A 19,781-nucleotide genomic window follows, 5' to 3' on the forward strand; every position below is an offset into this window, starting at 1 on the left:
CAATTATTACATTAGATTCACCTCTCAGTAACAAGTTACAGAATTGTTTTTATCAGCTACATGCATAGACGAACTGGGATTAAAATGCAGCTTTAGCACTTCAGAGCACACAGCAGGGGCAGACACTGACAGCTTAGGGCCCCTGTGCAAGATATGTGTCTGAGCCCCCTCCTTTTATGGCGACAAAGCCACACACATATATACATATATATTGTGGTGTAGTGACCACTGTGTCCGCTAGAGGGCGCTGTGTGGATGTCCTAGGAGAAAGGATGAATGTTAGAATCCTCAATGACCGTTATGTATCTCAAGGTGGATGGCCTTGAGATGGAGACTTATGTGTGTGTTGATCAGCAGTGATATTGCTGAGGTGCTGTTGCAATGTGTCAGGGAGAAGTCTCCAGGTAGCTGGGGAGATGGGCAGGCTCAGTTAACTACAAACCTACCCAGGGGTGTATCTGAAAACGCCTGTAGTAAAAGACTATGTGAGAGTGTGAAGGACCTGTGATGAGGTCATAGCCATGTGACCAGGTGGGCGTGGCTACGGACCATATAAGGTGGCCAGGGTAGGTCACATGGAGTGAATGCTTGGACCTGGTAGGTCCGTTGTGGAAGGTCCCGCTGGGAGATGTGGCTTCCTGCCTGACAGCATGTGAATGCTGTGAGTAATGGCTGCCAGTGTCTGAGAGTTTCCAGAGGAGGGAATGGATGTCTGAAGCATGGAGAAGCAGCCATGAGGTAAAACCCTGACAGGGGATATAACTGTGAGGCTCGAGAGCCTGTGTATTGAACATTGCTAACAGAGTGAAGCTCTGTCATGGACGCTAAGCCGTTTATATGAACTTTCTGTTGCTGGTCATGGTTTATGATGCCTAATAAACCGCATGGACTGATATGATTTTATGGAAAACCCGTGCCGGATGTGATTTATTGGCTGCCAAGCGAGTGTCCCCAACCTTGAATGACAGCGCTACCTTACAATATATATATATATATGGACCGTGAAGAAGGCACATAGTGCTGAAACATGTAATCCCTTGCTGGAATGTTACCAATTGATTGGAGTTCCTCATATATTTTTTATATGATTTGATGGATTAATAAAGAAGAAGATTTTATAATTCTGGTGAACTTTCATCTTTTTGCTGGATCCCAATTCTCTTATATTTCTCTTATATTATATATATATATATATATATATATATATATATATATATATGTCACACACACATACATGTATATATATTATTATGTATTTTGCTGTCCCTTATACAGTGCCCTCTCTTGTTATGTACAGTACCTTCCCTTACATATTGTATTATATAGAGCCATGATTTTTATTACATACCACCTTGTCTTTTTAGCTGTATAATGCAATGATGGCTGATGGAGCATGGGACAGCTTCCGCTCTAATGAAGTCTGGTCACCGGCTCCTCCATCAGCAGTAATTTTATCTAAAAAGAGAGGGGACTATGTAATAAAAGATTGCGCTGTGAATAACAAAATTAACAAGAATACACTATAAAGATAAAGATAAAAGAAACCCATTGACTTCTATTGTCAAAGATTGCTGCGATTTTTTTCTCAGACCGATTTTGGCTGAGAAAAAAATCGCAAGTGAGATGTCCAGAGTAAAAATCGGATTGCAATCGTCCAATTTTATCGCCAGTGAGTATGAGCCCTTAGTCCCACAACCTTATAGGTTTGATTCTGGTAAGAGAAGTTTTTTTTTTTTTCTTTAAAAATTAAAATTTTTTTTTGCTTTTTTCTTTTTAACCCCTTCACCCCCAAGGGTGCTTTGCACGTTCATGACCGGGCCAATTTTTACAATTCTGACCACTGTACCTTTATGAGGTCATAACTCTGGAACGCTTCCATGGATCCCGGTGATTCTGACATTGTTTTCTCGTGACATATTGTACTTCATGTTAGTGGTAAAATTTCCTTCAAATAACTTGCGTTTATTTGTGAGAAAAACGGAAATTTGGCGAAAATGTTGAAAATTTCGCAATCTTCCAACTTTGAATTTTTATGCCCTTAAATCACAGAGATACGGCACACAAAAAACTTGATAACTAACATTTCCCACATGTTTACTTTACATCAGCACAATTTTGGAGCCAAAATTTTTTTTGTTAGGAAGTTATAAGGGTTAAAAGTTGACCAGCGATTTCTCATTTTTACAACACCATTTTATTTTTAGGACCACATCACATTTGAAGCCACTTTGAGGGGTCTATATGAAAAAAAAATACCGAAAAGTGACACCATTCTAAAAACTGCACCCTTTAAGGTGCTCAAAACCACATTCAAGAAGTTTATTAACCCTTTAGGTGCGTCACAGGAATTTTTTTGTATTTAAAAAAAATGAACATCTAACTTTTTTTCACAAAAAAATACTTCAGGTTCAATTTTTTTTATTTTACCAAGGGTAACAGGAGAAATTGGACTGCAAAAGTTATTGTGCAATTTGTCCTGAGTACGCTGATACCTGATATGTGGGGGGGAACGACTGTTTCGGCGCATGGCAGAGCTCAGAATGGAAGGAGCGCAGTTTGACTTTTTCAATGCAAAATTGGCTGGAATTCAGATCGGACGCCATGTCACGTTTGGAGAGTCCCTGATGTACCTAAACAGTGGAATCCCCCTACAAGTGACCCCATTTTGGAAACTAGACCCCCCAAGGAACTTATCTAGATATGTGGTGAGAACTTTGAACCCCCAAGGGCTTCACAGAAGTTTATAACATAAAGCCGTACAATTAAAAAATCATATTTTTTCCACAAAAATGATCTTTTCACCCTCAATTCTTATTTTTCCAAGGGTAACAGGACCCTAGAAGTTATTGTGCAATTTGTTCTGAGTACGCTGATACCCCACATGTGGGGGTAAACCACTATTTGGGCGCATGGCAGAGCTCGGAAGGGAAGCAGCGCCATTTGACGTTTTTGGCTGGAATTGAGATCGGACACCATGTCGCGATTGGAAAACCCCTGATGTACCTAAACAGTGGAAACCCCCCACAAATGACCCCATTTTGAAAACTAGACCCCCCAAGGAACTTATCTAGATGTGTGGTGAGCACTTTGAACCCCCCAGTGCTTCACAGAAGTTTATAACGCCCGGGCGTGAAAATAAAAAATTCGTATTTTTTCCACAAACATGATCTTTTAGTCACCATTTTTTTTTTTCCCTAGGGTACCAGGAGAAATTGGACCCCAAAAGTTGTTGTCCAATTTGTCCTGAGTATGCTGATACCCCATATGTGGGAGAAAACTACTGTATGGGCACACGTCGGGGCTCGGAAGGGAAGTAGTGACGTTTTGGAATGCAGACTTTGATGGAATGGTCTGCGGGTGTCATGTTGCCTTTGGAGAGCCCCTAATGTACCTAAACAGTGGAAACCCCCCACAAATGACCCCATTTTGAAAACTAGACCCTCTAAGGAACTTATCTAGATGTGAGGTGAGCACTTTGAACCCCCAAGGGCTTCACAGAAGTTTATAATGCCAGGGCATGAAAATAAAAAAATCGCATTTTTTCCACAAACATGATCAATTAGTCCCCAATTTTTTTATTTTCCCAAGGGTAACAGGAGAAATTGGACCCCAAAAGTTGTTGTCCAGTTTGTCATGAGTAGGCTGACACCCCATATGTGGGAGAAAACTACTGTATGTACACACGTCGGGGCTCGGAAGGGAAGCAGTGACGTTTTGGAGTGCAGACTTTGATGGAATGGTCTGCGGGTGTCATGTGCGTTTGGAGAGCCCCTGATGTACCTAAACTATTGAAACTCCCCACAAGTGACCCCATTTTGGACACTAGACCCCCCACTGAACTTATCTAGATGTGTGGTGAGCACTTTGAACCCCCAAGTGCTTCACAGAAGTTTATAACGCTCGGACGTGAAAATAAAAAAATCATTTTTTTCCACAAAAATGATATTTTTGCCCCCAATTTTTTATTTTCCTAAGGGTAACAGGAGAAATTGGACCCCAAAAATTGTTTTGCAATTTGTCCTGAGTAGGCTGATACCCTACATGTGGGGGTAAAACACTGTTTGGGCGCATGGCAGAGCTTGGAAGGGAAGGAGCACCATTTGACTTTTTCAACTCAGAATTGGCTGGAATTGAGATCAGACGCCATGTTGCATTTGGAGAGCCCCTGATGTGCCCAAACAGTGGAAACCCCCAATTCTAACTCCAACCCGAACCCCAACACACCCCTAACCCTAACCCTAACCCTAACCCTAGCCCTAGCCCTAACCCTAACCCTAGCCCTAACCCTAGCCCTAACCCTAATGGAAATAAATACATTTTTTTTATTTTATTATTTTTCCCTAACTAAGGGGGTGATAACGGGGGGTTTGATTTACTATTTATGGCGGTATTTATTTTTGGCGGCTGTCGCACGGTAAAAGACACTTTTTATTGTAAAAATAGTTTTTGCATCACCACATATTGAGAGCTATAATTTTTCCGTATTTTGACCCACTGAGTCATGTGAGGTCTTATTTTTTGCTGGACGAGTTGACGTTTTTATTGGTACCATTTTCGGGCACGTGACATTTTTTGATCGCTTTTTATTCCGACTTTTGGGACGCAGAATGAACAAAAACCAGCGTTTCATGAATTTCTTTTGGGGGGGTGCGTTTACACCGTTCTGCGTGCGGTGAAATTGATAAAGCGGTTTTATTCTTCGGGTCGGTACGGTTACAGCGATACCTCATTTAGGTCTTTTTTTATGTTTTGTCGGTTTTATGCAATAAAAACTATTTTATACAAAAAATTATTATTTTTGCATCGCTTTATTCTGTGAGCTATAACTTTTTTATTTTTTCGCTGATGATGCTGTGTGGCAGCTCGTTTTTTGAGGGACAAGATGACGTTTTCAGCGGTACCATGGATATTTATATGCGTCTTTTTGATCGCGCGTTATTACACTTTTTGTTTGGCGGTTTGATAATAAATCATTATTTTTTGCTTAGTTTTTTATTTTTATTTTTTAAGGGGTTCACTAAAGGGGTTAACTAATGGGACAGTTTTATAGGGCGGGTCGTTACGGACACGGCGATACCTAATATGTGTACTTTTATTGTTTTGTTTTTTTTTTATCTCCAAAAAATGGATTTATTTGGGGGAATATTTTTTTTTTTTCTAATTTATTTGGCGATTTTTTAAAATTATTTTAACACTTTTTTTTCTTTTTTTTTTTCTTTATTAAATAGTCCCAGGTGGGATATCACTGTCCTGTGACAGATCGCTGATCTGTCACATCACAGATCACTGTGACAGATCAGCGATCTGTCACAGGCAGTGCAGAAGGCTTCCTCATGCCTGCGCTTTGCAGGCACTGAGGAAGCCAGGTTCCTGCAGGCCCCCGAAGGCCCCCGTCGCCATCTTGGATTCGGGGGCCTGCAGGAAAGGAGCCCCCGCAGCAGCGCTGCACATTGCGCTGCCATGGGGGGCTCAGGGAAGCACGGAGGGAGCCCCCTCCCTGCCGATGCTTCCCTTTAACCCCCGTTAAACCTCGATCAGGTTTGATCACGGTGTGCAAGGGGTTAACGTGTCGGAGGCGGTCCATGACCGCCCCTGACACATTGTGCCGGGTGTCAGCTGTGATAATCAGCTGACACCCGGCCGCGATCAGCGGCGCTCACCACGTGGGCGCCGCTGATCGCGGTAGACGTACTATCCCGTCCATGGGCATAGGGGCCCGGGTCCCATGGACGGGATAGTACGTCGGATGTCAGGAAGGGGTTAATCTAGTCCAATTTGTGATTTATGGGGAGTAAGTTATTGTGTCTTTTAATATTGGTTCGTTTTGTAATGAAATGTTTATGTATTTGCATTTGGTTACTCCACCCCACAGCTTCCTCTTTGTGAGCAGCAGGGTAATTAACCCCGATATGATATAAACCGTCAACCTCTGATTTGTCTTCATCCTTGTACATCCGACCTGAGGAAGAGGTCATGGAATGGACCTCGAAACGCGTTGTCTTTGTATGTACCATGAAATAAAGCATTGATATTGGAACCTACTCCTAGAATCGACTGGATTTCCTCCATTTGAGGGTTGAAGTATAGCAGCGCAGGAACCAGGTGTTTTTTTTTTTTTTTTCCCTTTTTGGATCACCTCTTTGAAGAATACACTATGTAAGAGAAAGCACTGTACATAACAGCAGAGAAAGCTGTATAATATGGGATGGCACCATACAGTCATATGTTAAAGTTTGGGCACCCCTATTAATGTTAACCTTTTTTCTTTATAACAATTTTGGTTTTTGCAACAGCTATTTCAGTTTCATATATCTAATAACTGATGGACTCAGTTATTTTTCTGGATTCAAATGAGGTTTATTGTACTAACAAAAAATGTGCAATCTGCATTTAAACAAAATTTGACCGGTGCAAAAGTATGGGCATCCTTATCATTTTCTTGATTTGAACACTCCTAACTACTTTTTACTGACTTCCTGAAGCACTAAATTGGTTTTGTAACCTCATTGAGCTTTGAACTTCATAGCCAGGGGTATCAAATCATGAGAAAAGGTATTTAAGGTGGCCACTTGCAAGTAGTTCTCCTATTTGATTCTCCTATGAAGAGTGGCATCATGGGCTCCTCAAAACAACTCTCAAATGATCTGAAAACAAAGATTATTCAACATAGCTTTTCAGGGGAAGGATACAAAAAGTTGTCTCAGAGATTTAACTGGCATTTTCCACTGTGAGGAACATAGTAAGGAAATGGAAGAACACAGGTACGTTCTTGTTAAGCCCAGAAGTGGCAGGCCAAGAAAAATATCAGTTCTGTATATAACTAGAGAGGATAGTAAGTAAAAAGGGATGGTGTTATGCATAATAAAAGAGGAAACTATGTAACTAAGGATGGTGTTATACAGAATTAGTGAGTATTCTATATACTAAGGGACTGTGTTATACATAATAACTATGTACACTATATACTTAGGGACTCTATTAGACATAATAAGTGATAATAATGTCTTCCTCTACCTCCCCCTGTTCCTAAGTCCATTATAAGTCCCTCTTCCTCCCATCCCAATCCCCCACACCCCTCATTGTCCTCCTCCCCCCACATCCCATTATTGTCCTCACCCCAACCCCATCATTGCCCTCTTCACCACCTCCATCATTGCCTTCTCCCCACTACTCTGATTGCTTTCTCCTCTGCCACCTCATCATTGCCCATTCCACCACCTCCATCATTTCCTCCTCCCCCACCACCCCCATTATTGCCCTTTCCACCACCACCATCATTGCATTTTCCCCACCATCCCCATCATCTTTGCTTTTTCCCTCACCACCCCATCATTACCCTTGCCACCACCATCATCACTGCCTTCTTCCCTACCACCCCATCATTGCCCTTTCCATCACCCCCATCATTGCCCTTTCTAGCACCTCCTTCATTGCCTTCTCCGCCACCACCCCCATCATTACCTCCTTCCCCACCACTCCCATCGTTGTCTTTTTCCACTACCACCATCATTCCCTTCTCCCTATCTCCTTCATTGCCTTCTCCCCCACCCCCATCATTTCCCTTTCCATCAGGTGGCACATGGAGCCTCGGGCCCAGAGAAACAGGCCAGATTGCCCTCATTATTAGCCACCCTGCAGGGGCCCCATCCACCTCCGGGCCCAGGTGCAGCCGTACAGGCAGTATGTCCGCCCATGGCACACAGGCACATGCTGTCCCTACAACCTTCCCCAAATTGGGGTATTTATTACAAATGTTAAACAGCTTGGAGAAAATCGATATTTACTATTACCTACAGTATATCTTCAATAATACTATACTGTATATACTATAAATAAGATTTAATAAAAATAATAGTCCTACGTAGGTTTAAGTTCCCACGGTCAGTTTTTGACGCTACGCATTTTCGCTACACAAAAAACGCAGCATCTTACACATCAAGCTAGGTGAATTAGATTTATAGAAATCTCATGCTCATTGAGGTTTTATTGTTTATTTTACACTGTGTAAGCTGATTTGCAGTGTTTGAAATCAGTGATATGTCAATTGCGGGTACACTTAGCTTTTTGTGCAGAATTTCTCCATAGAATTGCAGCAGATGAGTAAAATCTGCAGGTAAAAACACCCATGTAACTCGCATATGACTGTATCAATAAAGTTTTGTCAAAGCTAAATATCAGGAATTGTTAAAAACAAAGCAGGTGTATTTCAAAACATGCCATCCAAATAGGTAAAGAAATGCTGCATAAAACATCAAAAACTCACCATATACTTTTCATGGGAAAGTAGCCTAACAGGCAAATAGCACCAGACATTAACCAAATATCACCAGATGTACAGTAGGGATAATGCAGCCATACAGATCATTAACCAAAACCACTGTACTAAGAATGATATTACCATCAGAGAGTTACCATAAAATGGTAATATCAGTTTTTTTAATCAGTGTTCTGCAGACTATATATGTGTATACTGTACAGATTCTCACCAGTAGTGCTCTCGATCATCATAGTCTTAACTTGTCGCTGGAAAATGCAACACAGAGACATCTTTGACTTACTGCTCTTCCAGCCTCCTACTCAAATTCCCCCTTCACCCACTTCCACACAAACCATATACTACTATATCCAGTGGTCTACATAGTAATAATAGCCCTCTGTGCCTTGTACAGTAATATTACCCTCCTTTTGTGCCCCAAACAATAACAGTGCCCCCAATATACCCCTACACAGTAATAATGAGCCTTCTCTTTATAATAATGCTCTTTTTTTCCCTGACAGTTATACAGCACCATATAAAATGTCCTCCTGTGTCTTCTTATAATAATTCCCCTTGACCATTTATAATAACAACCCCATACCTCCTTATAATAATACAAACTCACCCCTGTGCTTTCTTATAATAAAAATAATGCCTCCCAGTGCTTTCCCTATAATGATGATGACCCACCATTGTGCCTTTTTATAGTAATGACCCTCATTGCCTCTTTATTGTAATATTATCCTGATCATGCTCCCATACAGAATGATGTTCCTACATTATTTCACCTACATATTATGATGGCCCCATGAACTTCACACAGTAAAATGGTCTCCAGAGCCCCGAAACATTATGATGATCCCTTAATAGCCCCTCCCACAGTATGAAGTCACCCACACATTATGATGGTCTCCACAGCCCCATATATATACAGCATTATGTCCACCACAGCACACCACACAGTATAATGTTCCCCCCACACAGTATAACGACCCCCTCATAGCTTCCCTCCAGACAGTATGATGGTCTCCACAGCCCTTGACACAGTCTGATGATCCTTCTACAGCTCTGTCCACATAATATAATAGTCCCCCCAAGATCTCCCTTCCACACAGTAAGATGCCCCCCCACCGCCTCCTTCCACTCAGTATGATGATCCACCCACAGCATTCACTCAAACACAATATGAAGGTCCCTCCACAGCACTCCCCCACACAGAATGCTGGTCCCCCCACATCCCCGCACCCACTATGATGATCACTGCACAGGACCTCTACATACAGCATGCTGGTCCACCTACAGACCACCATACAGTATAATGGTCCACCCACAGTCCCCTATAACAGGGGTCCCCAACCACCGGTCTGCGGCCCAGCACCGGGCCATTGCAGCACTCTTGCTGGTCCGCAGACACAAGTGGAGCCGGCGGCTGTGTAGCAGCTGATACTCACCCCTCATAGCGGTCCCTGTCGGCGAGGCGGCTTCATCCAGCGCTGAGCTGTAAAGTGTACCGCTCATTTAAGGTCATGAATATGGACGTCACTCCTCTCCCATAGGCGTGGCGTCTATATTCATGCACCTTTATGAGCGGTAGCACATGACCGCTCCGCACAGGAAGAAGGTGAAACGCCGCGAGATGCAGGGAGGGAAGTTCAGAGACGTGAGGGTAAGTATGATGGGGGAGGATGGGGGAGCCGAGTGGAGCCATATATACAAGGGAGGGAGAGTGGGAGCAGAGCCATATATACAAGGGAGGGACAGTGGGAGCGGAGCAATAAATACAAGGGAGGGAGAGTGGGAGCAGAGTCATATATACAAGGGAGGGAGAGTGGGAGCGGAGCAATAAATACAAGGGAGGGAGAGTGGAAGCAGAGCCATATATACATGGGAGGGAGAGTGGGAGCGGAGACATATATACAAGGGAGGGAGAGTGGAAGCAGAGCCATATATACAAGGGAGGGAGAGTGGAAGCAGATCCATATATACAAGGGAGGGAGAGTGGGTGCAGAGCCATATATACAAGGGAAGGAGAGTGGAAGCAGAGCCATATATACAAGGGAGGGAGAGTGGGTGCAGAGCCATATATACAAGGGAGGGAGAGTGGGTGCAGAGCCATATATACAAGGTAGAGAGAGTGGGAGCAGAGCCATATATACAAGGGAGGGAGAGTGGAAGCAGAGCCATATATACATGGGAGGGAGAGTGGGAGCGGAGACATATATACAAGGGAGGGAGAGTGGGAGCGGAGCCATATATACAAGGTAGAGAGAGTGGGAGCAGAGCCATATATACAAGGGAGGGAGAGTGGAAGCAGAGCCATATATACATGGGAGGGAGAGTGGGAGCGGAGACATATATACAAGGGAGGGAGAGTGGAAGCAGAGCCATATATACAAGGGAGGGAGAGTGGAAGCAGAGCCATATATACAAGGGAAGGAGAGTGGAAGCAGAGCCATATATACAAGGGAAGGAGAGTGGAAGCAGAGCCATATATACAAGGGAGGGAGAGTGGAAGCAGAGCCATATATACAAGGGAAGGAGAGTGGAAGCAGAGCCATATATACAAGGGAGGGAGAGTGGAAGCAGAGCCATATATACAAGGTAGAGAGAGTGGGAGCAGAGCCATATATACAAGGGAGGGAGAGTGGAAGCAGAGCCATATATACATGGGAGGGAGAGTGGGAGCGGAGACATATATACAAGGGAAGGAGAGTGGAAGCAGAGCCATATATACAAGGGAGGGAGAGTGGAAGCAGAGCCATATATACAAGGGAAGGAGAGTGGAAGCAGAGCCATATATACAAGGGAAGGAGAGTGGAAGCAGAGCCATATATACAAGGGAGGGAGAGTGGAAGCAGAGCCATATATACAAGGGAAGGAGAGTGGAAGCAGAGCCATATATAAAAATAAGATAATGGGAAAATTTTGAAATGTAGAATGCAGTGTAAACTTACCAAACCACCTGACTGATTAAAGACATATATACAAAACATATGCAATTAGGCTGTGAAAAAAATAGTGCAGACTGCTGTCAGTTCACAATCATGTCTCTGATTAAACAATAGGTATCACTGCTCTGCTTCAGGCTATGTGCACACGTGCGAAATTCCCGCGGATTTTATGCTCTTTTGCAGCTTTTTTTCGCCCAAAAAATGCTGCAAAAACGCATAAAATAAGCAACCCTTTGAGTTCAATGGCATTCCGCAAATGCTGTGCTAATGCTGCGTATTTTTCCGTGGCGGAATTGCATTGCAGAAAAATATGCAGCATGCTCATTCTTTTTGCGGAATCGCGGGAATTCTGCACACATAGGAATGCATTGTTCCGCAGACTTTCCGAATGTGGCTGTGCCCAACATGCGTAAAGTAAGCGGAAAATGTGCAGATGGTACCCAGGGTCTGGAGGAGAAGAGACTCTCTTCCAGGCCCTGGGTACCATATCCCTGTAAAAAATAGAATTAAAATAAAAAATGGTGTTATTCTCACCTTCCGGTGTCCCCCGCAGCGTTCCAAGGCCTCAGCAATGCTCCCGCCAACTCCCGTTCCCAGTGATGCCTTGCGACAGTGACCTGTGATGACGTAGCAGTCTCGCTTGATGCTACGTCATCTGGGGTCATTGTCGCAAGGCATCGCTGGGAACGGGACTTGCCGGGAGCATCGCTGCGGCCTGAGGACGCTGCGGGGGACGCCAGAAGGTGAGAATATCACGATTTTTAATTTTTTTTATCATTTTTAACATTATATTTCTTTTACTACTGAAGCTGCATAGGCGGCCTCAATAGTAAAGAGTTGCTCACACTCGTCAAACACTATGTTTGACAAGTGTGACCAACCTGTCAATCAGTTTTCCAAGCGATGCTACAGATCGCTTGGAAAACGCTACCATTCTGCAAGCTAATTACGCTTGCAAAATGCTAGTATTTCACGGGAATTATGCATACAGATTTCTCACGTATTTCCCGCAGCAGGGAGTTGCGGAATTGCCGCGGAAATTTCTGCGGGAATTCCACACGTGTGCACATAGCCTCAGGGCTCCTGCAAACCACAAAACATTGGATCACACTCAAACCAATGTTAGGCTATAAGGCCATGCATGTCCGATTTTTATCCTCACAGAGTCTGTCCGAGGAAAAAAAAATCACTGCATGCCTGAGTTTGATCAGATATTCGAATCGTACTTGACCAAGCAAGTTAATGGGTCCATGGATACCATCCTGCTACACTCAGATGACATCTGAGTGCATTCTGCTATCTGCAGACTGACACAATGGAGAAGATGGAGAATTTTTTTCCTATCTTCCCTTACAGTGTGCTCTGATTTTATCGTTCGGGAGAATTGGATCACAATGTGATCACACTCTGATCAAACTCTGAGTCCGAGTTTGTTCAAAGTGTGATTTTCATAATTGGCCCGATTCTCTCAGATGAGAAAATCTATGGCCATCTGCACCTGCCCTTACAGGATTTCATTGCTGCCCTCCTTCCATTATGGAACAGCTATAGAGAAAAACAAAATGACGCTAAATTTAAGTATGAGTAGTTTTTGAAACTCAATTTCTGACAGATTTCTGATTACCCTTAGCAATAGTTTTCTATACAGCAGTTTTCTTACACTAGTAAGTGAAATATTTAAGGGGTTGTCTGGTGAGCACAGGGTGATATACCATATATACAACCAGTTCAGCTGTACAGGGGTCTGTTGGAGATGTGGCCCAGTTCCACAGCATAATGCTCAGTTAAGGGGGCCTCATACATAGCGATATCGCTAGCAATATCACTAAAGCGTCACCGTTTTTGTGGCGCATGCGCGATATTACTAGCGATATCGCTACATGTGACACTTACCTCCGACCGGCTCCCCCGCTGGTTATCACTGATCGTGCAAGAACGTCCTGGGCCATTTCTCGTCGGCAGCTTCTTGCTGGGCTTCCTGCAGGCGCCGATGAGCGACGCGTGGACGCGGGCAGAAGAAGACATCATCGCTGCGTGTGACAGGTAAGTAACGATCGCTGCTGCATCGCTGCTGAGATCTGCCTGCTTGGCATCTCAGTAGCGACCATTTAGCGATGCACCAGCAATCCTGACCAGGTCATATCGTGGTCGGGATCGCTGGTGCATCGCTAAATGTAACGGGGCCCTCAGGATGTTGTTGTGTTCTTTATTGTTTCCTCTGTCCTCCTCAGGACATTGGTGAAGGGGCCCCTGACATCTGTCTTTGCTTATTAGGCTGGTTTCACATTAGCGCTTTTTAAGCGCACGCACGGCCGGGGGTAGCTCCGCCCCCGAGCCGGCTCTCTGCCCGGCGTGCCCGCCCCTTGCTTGTAGCGCCGCCTCCTAGCGCACAGCGGCGCCTGCGATCGGCGCACCCTATCTTTAGCATAGGGTGCGCAGATCGTGCGCAGGCCGTGCGCTAGTTGCGCTTTGACCTGCGCTGCGCACTTTTGACGGTGCGCCGTGCGCGCCAAAATCAAACTTTTTGGATTTTGGCGCGCACGGCGCACCGTCAAAAGTGCGCAGCGCAGGTCAAAGCGCAACTAGCGCACGGCCTGCGCACGATCTGCGCACCCTATGCTAAAGATAGGGTGCGCCGATCGCAGGCGCCGCTGTGCGCTAGGAGGCGGCGCTACAAGCAAGGGGCGGGCGCGCCGGGCAGAGAGCCGGCTCGGGGGCGGAGCTACCCCCGGCCGTGCGTGCGCTTAAAAAGCGCTAATGTGAAACCAGCCTTAGATGGCTATGGCTTTATACGATATCTAATTAATAAATTATTATTTTTTTCATAGGATTCAAACACAGACAGCAATTTTAGCTGTAAAGCTTACAGTAGACTTACCACTACTAAGTAGTCAATGATTTTCTAAGTTATAGGCATGATGTACTGGTATATGGAGATATAGCTCTATGTAACTTTTTATTTGGCGCAAAACAAAAATCAAAAATTTTATGGAAAAGTAATGCAAAACAATTAGAATAATCACATTTTAAAGATATTTTTCAGGCTCTAGACACATTTCTGCAGTCGCTTTTTGTGAGCACTGTCACAGTTCTCCTATATTCCCAATGCGAATGGATGGTGATGCTAATTGTGATCACAAGCTGAGTCTCATTCACTTCTTTCAGCAGGACATTAAGAGAATCTAGTTGGCGCTTAACTGCAAGTATGTAAATCGCATACACGCAGTCACGTGACTGCTCGCTTATGCTGAGAATGCAAGGGAATTGTGACGTTGTTCATATAGAGTAAATCCAGAAATTTGTTTACTGACAAAATATCCCGTATCATACACTTTTTTGGAGGATGAGTATGTGGCAGGGGTAGTGCAAATGGTCATCAGACCACCAGAGCATATCTTTCATGATGCTGATGATGCAACACAGGTGCCAACTGCTGCAGTTTTCTGCTGTGTGCACAGCAGCAAGGATGGCAGGGGTGAAGACAGGGTGGAACATCATGCGGGGAATTATTTATTTTTAGAGCACCATTGATTCTATGGTGCTGTACATGAGGATGAGTTGCATACAAAACACAAATAGAAATTACAATAAACTAACAAATAGACAGCATAGAGGGGAGAGGACCCTACTCTTGCGACCTTACATCTTACAGGATACTGGGGCAGAAAGTTCCGAATTTAGGGGATACTCAAATGTGTTGGGCCACAGAATTCTACAGGATGGGAGATTCTCGGGAGAAGTCTTTCAGGCAATTGGATGAGGAACGTACGATTGTGGTGGAGTTACTGCGGTCTTGGGAGAACCAGAGATTAAGTGGTTGAGACATTGTGAGATAAGTTCATATACATGGGGGAGACAGATTATGAAGAGCTGTGTAGGGCACTGTTACTAGCATGAAGTGGATATGTTATGGAATTAAGAAACAATGAAGGGATTTGCATAGGGGAGAAGTAGAGGAGTAGCGAGGGCAGAAGTGGATAAGTAGGGCAGCAGAGTTACAGACAGACTGGAAAGGTGTAATGATGCAATGCGGGATGATGACGTTCTAGACCCCAGATGGATTCAAGGATATCCAAGTGACTTGGGCAATTCGAAGGAAAAGGTGGTGGTCATGCTGAATCAGCTGCACAGCAAACAAGGGAGCAGGGTGCAAAAGCGAAGAAGCCGGCCCCTAGCCATTAAGTTGGCTGATACTGTGCACCGTGGCTGGACATAAGCCTTTTCTCTGTATATGTTGCTGCCTCCCCCTACTCCACTTCCTCCACTGTCTCCTCATCCACTCAGAAAGTGCAGGCTGTGTTTGCGCATTTTTGATATTCTCATCCTGCTGCTGCTTACCTGTCTGAGGTGCAGCCTTTCTTCTGCCTTCCTGCTCCCCCCTCATATGCGACATACCCATAAGATGAAACTCCATCTTGCATTTGCTGGAGAGACAGTATGAGCCGCCACAGGTGATAGTGGAACTTTTTATATACAGTTATCTGGTATTGCCATGGAGAGCAATATTGCATCTACATGTTTGTGGAGTATTAGCACATGGTTCAGAGAACGATTTGTACATATGAATCCATTGTAGTTAAAACAAGTAGAAATGATTTATGTTTCATGAGTGCAATTAGGTGATTGCTATTCCTATTACACATAAATTGGAGGAATTGAAATGGGTATTGTCCAATCTCTGCAATACTTGTGCTGTAAGTTAGTCTTGCAGAGGATAAGTTAGATAAGTCATCAAACTATTTGATAATGGGCATAATATTTCCCTAACATCCCATTGGGTAAATGTAGTGGCTTCTGGGCCTGAGGGGGAAAGCATTTTGGTGCATGACATAGCTGAACTAGAGTGGGTGAGGTTATTAGGGAACTGGGGGGTCTGCAATACCAAGACAGGTTATTACACTTGAGGTTACTAAGTTTGGAAAAAGGAAGGCTTAGGGGTTATTACAATGTATAAATATATGCGGGGACAGTACAAAGACCTTTCTAACGATCTTTTTACTCTTAGACCGGAGACGGGGACAAACGGACATCCTCTATGTCTGGAGGAAAGAAGGTTTAATCATAATCACAGATGTGGATTCTTTACTGTAAGAGCAGTGAGACTATGGAACTCTCTGCCGCATGATTTAAAGACTCTGTAGAAACAGGGTCTGTTCCTTTTGATTGGTGGCAAGCAAATGTGGTACCAATATTCAAAAAGGGGTGAAAAAGGGAACCTGGAAACTATAGGCCGGTAAGCTTAACATCTGTTGTTGGTAAAATTTTTGAAGGGTTTCTAAGGGATACCATTATGAAATATCTCAATGTTAATAAATGTTTAACTCCATATCAACATGGATTTTTGAAGGATCGCTCCTGTCAAACTAACCTGATCAGCTTCTATGAGGATGTAAGTTCTCAAATGGACCAAGGAGAATCACTGGATGTCATTTATCTCGACTTCTCTAAAGCATTTGACACTGTCCCACATAAAAGATTGGTAAGTAAGATGAGAAAGCTTGGGCTAGGGGAAAATGTGTGTAGATGGGTAGGTAGCTGGCTTAGTGATAGAAAACAAAGAGTGGTTATTAACCCCTTCACCCCCAAGGGTGGTTTGCACGTTCATGACCGGGCCAATTTTTACAATTCTGACCACTGTACCTTTATGAGGTCATAACTCTGGAACGCTTCCATTGATCCCGGTGATTCTGACATTGTTTTCTCGTGACATATTGTACTTCATGTTAGTGGTAAAATTTCATTCAAATAACTTGCGTTTATTTGTGAAAAAAATGGAAATTTGGCAAAAATTTTGAAAATTTCGCAATTTTCCAACTTTGAATTTTTATGCCCTTAAATCACAGAGATACGGCACACAAAAAACTTGATAAGTAACATTTCCCACATGTTTACTTTACATCAGCACAATTTTGGAACCAAAATTTTTTTTTGTTAGGAAGTTATAAGGGTTAAAAGTTGACCAGCGATTTCTCATTTTTACAACACCATTTTATTTTTAGGACCACATCACATTTGAAGCCACTTTGAGGGGTCTATATGATAGAAAATACCCAAAAGTGACACCATTCTAAAAACTGAACCCCTTAAGGTGCTCAAAACCACATTCAAGAAGTTTATTAACCCATTAGGTGCGTCACAGGAATTTTTTTGAATATTTAAAAAGAAATGAACATCTAACTTTTTTTCACAAATAAAATACTTCAGGTTCAATTTTTTTATTTTACCAAGGGTAACAGGAGAAATTGGACTGCAAAAGTTATTGTGCAATTTGTCCTGAGTACGCTGATACCTGATTTGTGGGGGGAACGACTGTTTCGGCGCATGGCAGAGCTCAGAATGGAAGGAGCGCCGTTTGACTTTTTCAATGCAAAATTGGCTGGAATTCAGATCGGACGCCATGTCACGTTTGGAGAGTCCCTGATGTACCTAAACAGTGGAAACCCCCTACAAGTGACCCCATTTTGGAAACTAGACCCCCCAAGGAACTTATCTAGATATGTGGTGAGAACTTTGAACCCACAAGGGCTTTACAGAAGTTTATAACGTACAGCGGTACAATTAAAAAATCATATTTTTTCCACAAAAAATGATCTTTTCACCCCAATTTTTATTTTCCCAAGGGTAACAGGACCCTAAAAGTTATTGTGCAATTTGTCCTGAGTACGCTGATACCCCACATGTGGGGGTAAACCACTATTTGGGCGCATGGCAGAGCTCGGAAGGGAAGCAATGCCATTTGACGTTTTTGGCTGGAATTGAGATCGGACACCATGTCGCGTTTGGAAAACCCCTGATGTACCAAAACAGTGGAAACCCCCCACAAATGACACCATTTTGGAAACTAGACCCCCTAAGGAACTTATCTAGATGTGTGGTGAGAACTTTGAACCCCCATGGGCTTCACAGAAGTTTATAACATTAAGCCATACAATTAAAAAATCATATTTTTTCCACAAAAATGATCTTTTCACCCTCAATTCTTATTTTTCCAAGGGTAACAGGACCATAAAAGTTATTGTGCAATTTGTTCTGAGTACGCTGATACCCCACATGTGGGGGTAAACCACTATTTGGGCGCATGGCAGAGCTCGGAAGGGAAGCAGCGCCATTTGACGTTTTTGGCTGGAATTGAGATCGGACACCATGTCGCGTTTGGAAAACTCCTGATGTACCAAAACAGTGGAAACCCCCCACAAATGACACCATTTTGGAAACTAGACCCCCTAAGGAACTTATCTAGATGTGTGGTGAGCACTTTGACCCCTCAGTGCTTCACAGAAGTTTATAATGCCCGGGCGTGAAAATAAAAAATTCGTATTTTTTCCACAAACATGATCTTTTAGTCACCATTTTTTTATTTTCCCAAGGGTACCAGGAGAAATTGGACCCCAAAAGTTGTTGTCCAATTTGTCCTGAGTATGCTGATACCCCATATGTGGGTGAAAACTACTGTATGGGCACACGTCGGGGCTCGGAAGGGAAGTAGTGACGTTTTGGTATGCAGACTTTGATGGAATGGTCTGCGGGTGTCATGTTGCCTTTGGAGAGCCCCTAATGAACCTAAACAGTGGAAACCCCCCACAAATGACCCCATTTTGAAAAATAGACCCACTAAGGAACTTATCTAGATGTGAGGTGAGCACTTTGAACCCCCAAGGGCTTCACAGAAGTTTATAATGCCAGGGCATGAAAATAAAAAAATCGTATTTTTTCCAGAAACATGATCAATTAGTCCCCAATTTTTTCATTTTCCCAAGGGTAACAGGAGAAATTGGACCCCAAAAGTTGTTGTCCAATTTGGCCTGAGTACGCTGACACCCCATATGTGGGAGAAAACTACTGTATGGACACACGTCGGGGCTCGGAAGGGAAGCAGTGACGTTTTGGAATGCAGACTTTGATGGAATGGTCTGCGGGTGTCATGTGCGTTTGGAGAGCCCCTGATGTACCTAAACTATTGAAACTCCCCACAAGTGACCCCATTTTGGACACTAGACCCCCCACGGAACTTATCTAGATGTGTGGTGAGCACTTTGAACCCCCAAGTGCTTCACAGAAGTTTATAACACTCGGACGTGAAAATAAAAAAATCATTTTTTTCCACAAAAATGATATTTTTGCCCCCAATTTTTTTATTTTCCTAAGGGTAACAGGAGAAATTGGACCCCAAAAATTGTTTTGCAATTTGTCCTGAGTAGGCTGATACCCTACATGTGGGGGTAAAACACTGTTTGGGCGCATGGCAGAGCTTGGAAGGGAAGGAGCACCATTTGACTTTTTCAACTCAGAATTGGCTGGAATTGAGATCAGACGCCATGTTGCATTTGGAGAGCCCCTGATGTGCCCAAACAGTGGAAACCCCCAATTATAACTCCAATCCTAACCCCAACACACCCCTAGCCCTAACCCTAGCCCTAACCCTAGCCCTAACCCTAAGGCTGTGTGCACACGCTGCGGATTTTGCTGCGGTTCCGCAGCAGTTTTGGCTGCTGCGGACCCCAGTACCATGATTCCCTATGGGAATCAAAAACCGCAGTGCAGACGGTGCGGAATTTTCCGCGCGGATTATCTGC

General features: G+C 43.7%; 1 protein-coding gene across 2 annotated transcripts in view; it reads left to right on the top strand.

The window, feature by feature from the left end:
* Nucleotides 1-600: 600 nt before the first annotated feature.
* Nucleotides 601-19,781, top strand: part of LOC141086056 (uncharacterized) — a 28,726-nt gene continuing 9,545 nt past the window's right edge. For both annotated transcript variants that reach the window (XM_073571770.1, XM_073571771.1), the window contains exon 1: nt 601-738. The gene's annotated coding sequence lies outside the window, so the exon portion shown is untranslated. The remainder of the gene's footprint in view (nt 739-19,781) is intronic.

The sequence above is a fragment of the Dendrobates tinctorius genome, unplaced genomic scaffold (assembly GCF_039654945.1).
Source record: "Dendrobates tinctorius isolate UK_male_01 unplaced genomic scaffold, ASM3965494v1 ptg000030l, whole genome shotgun sequence".
NCBI classification, from domain to species: domain Eukaryota; kingdom Metazoa; phylum Chordata; class Amphibia; order Anura; family Dendrobatidae; genus Dendrobates; species Dendrobates tinctorius.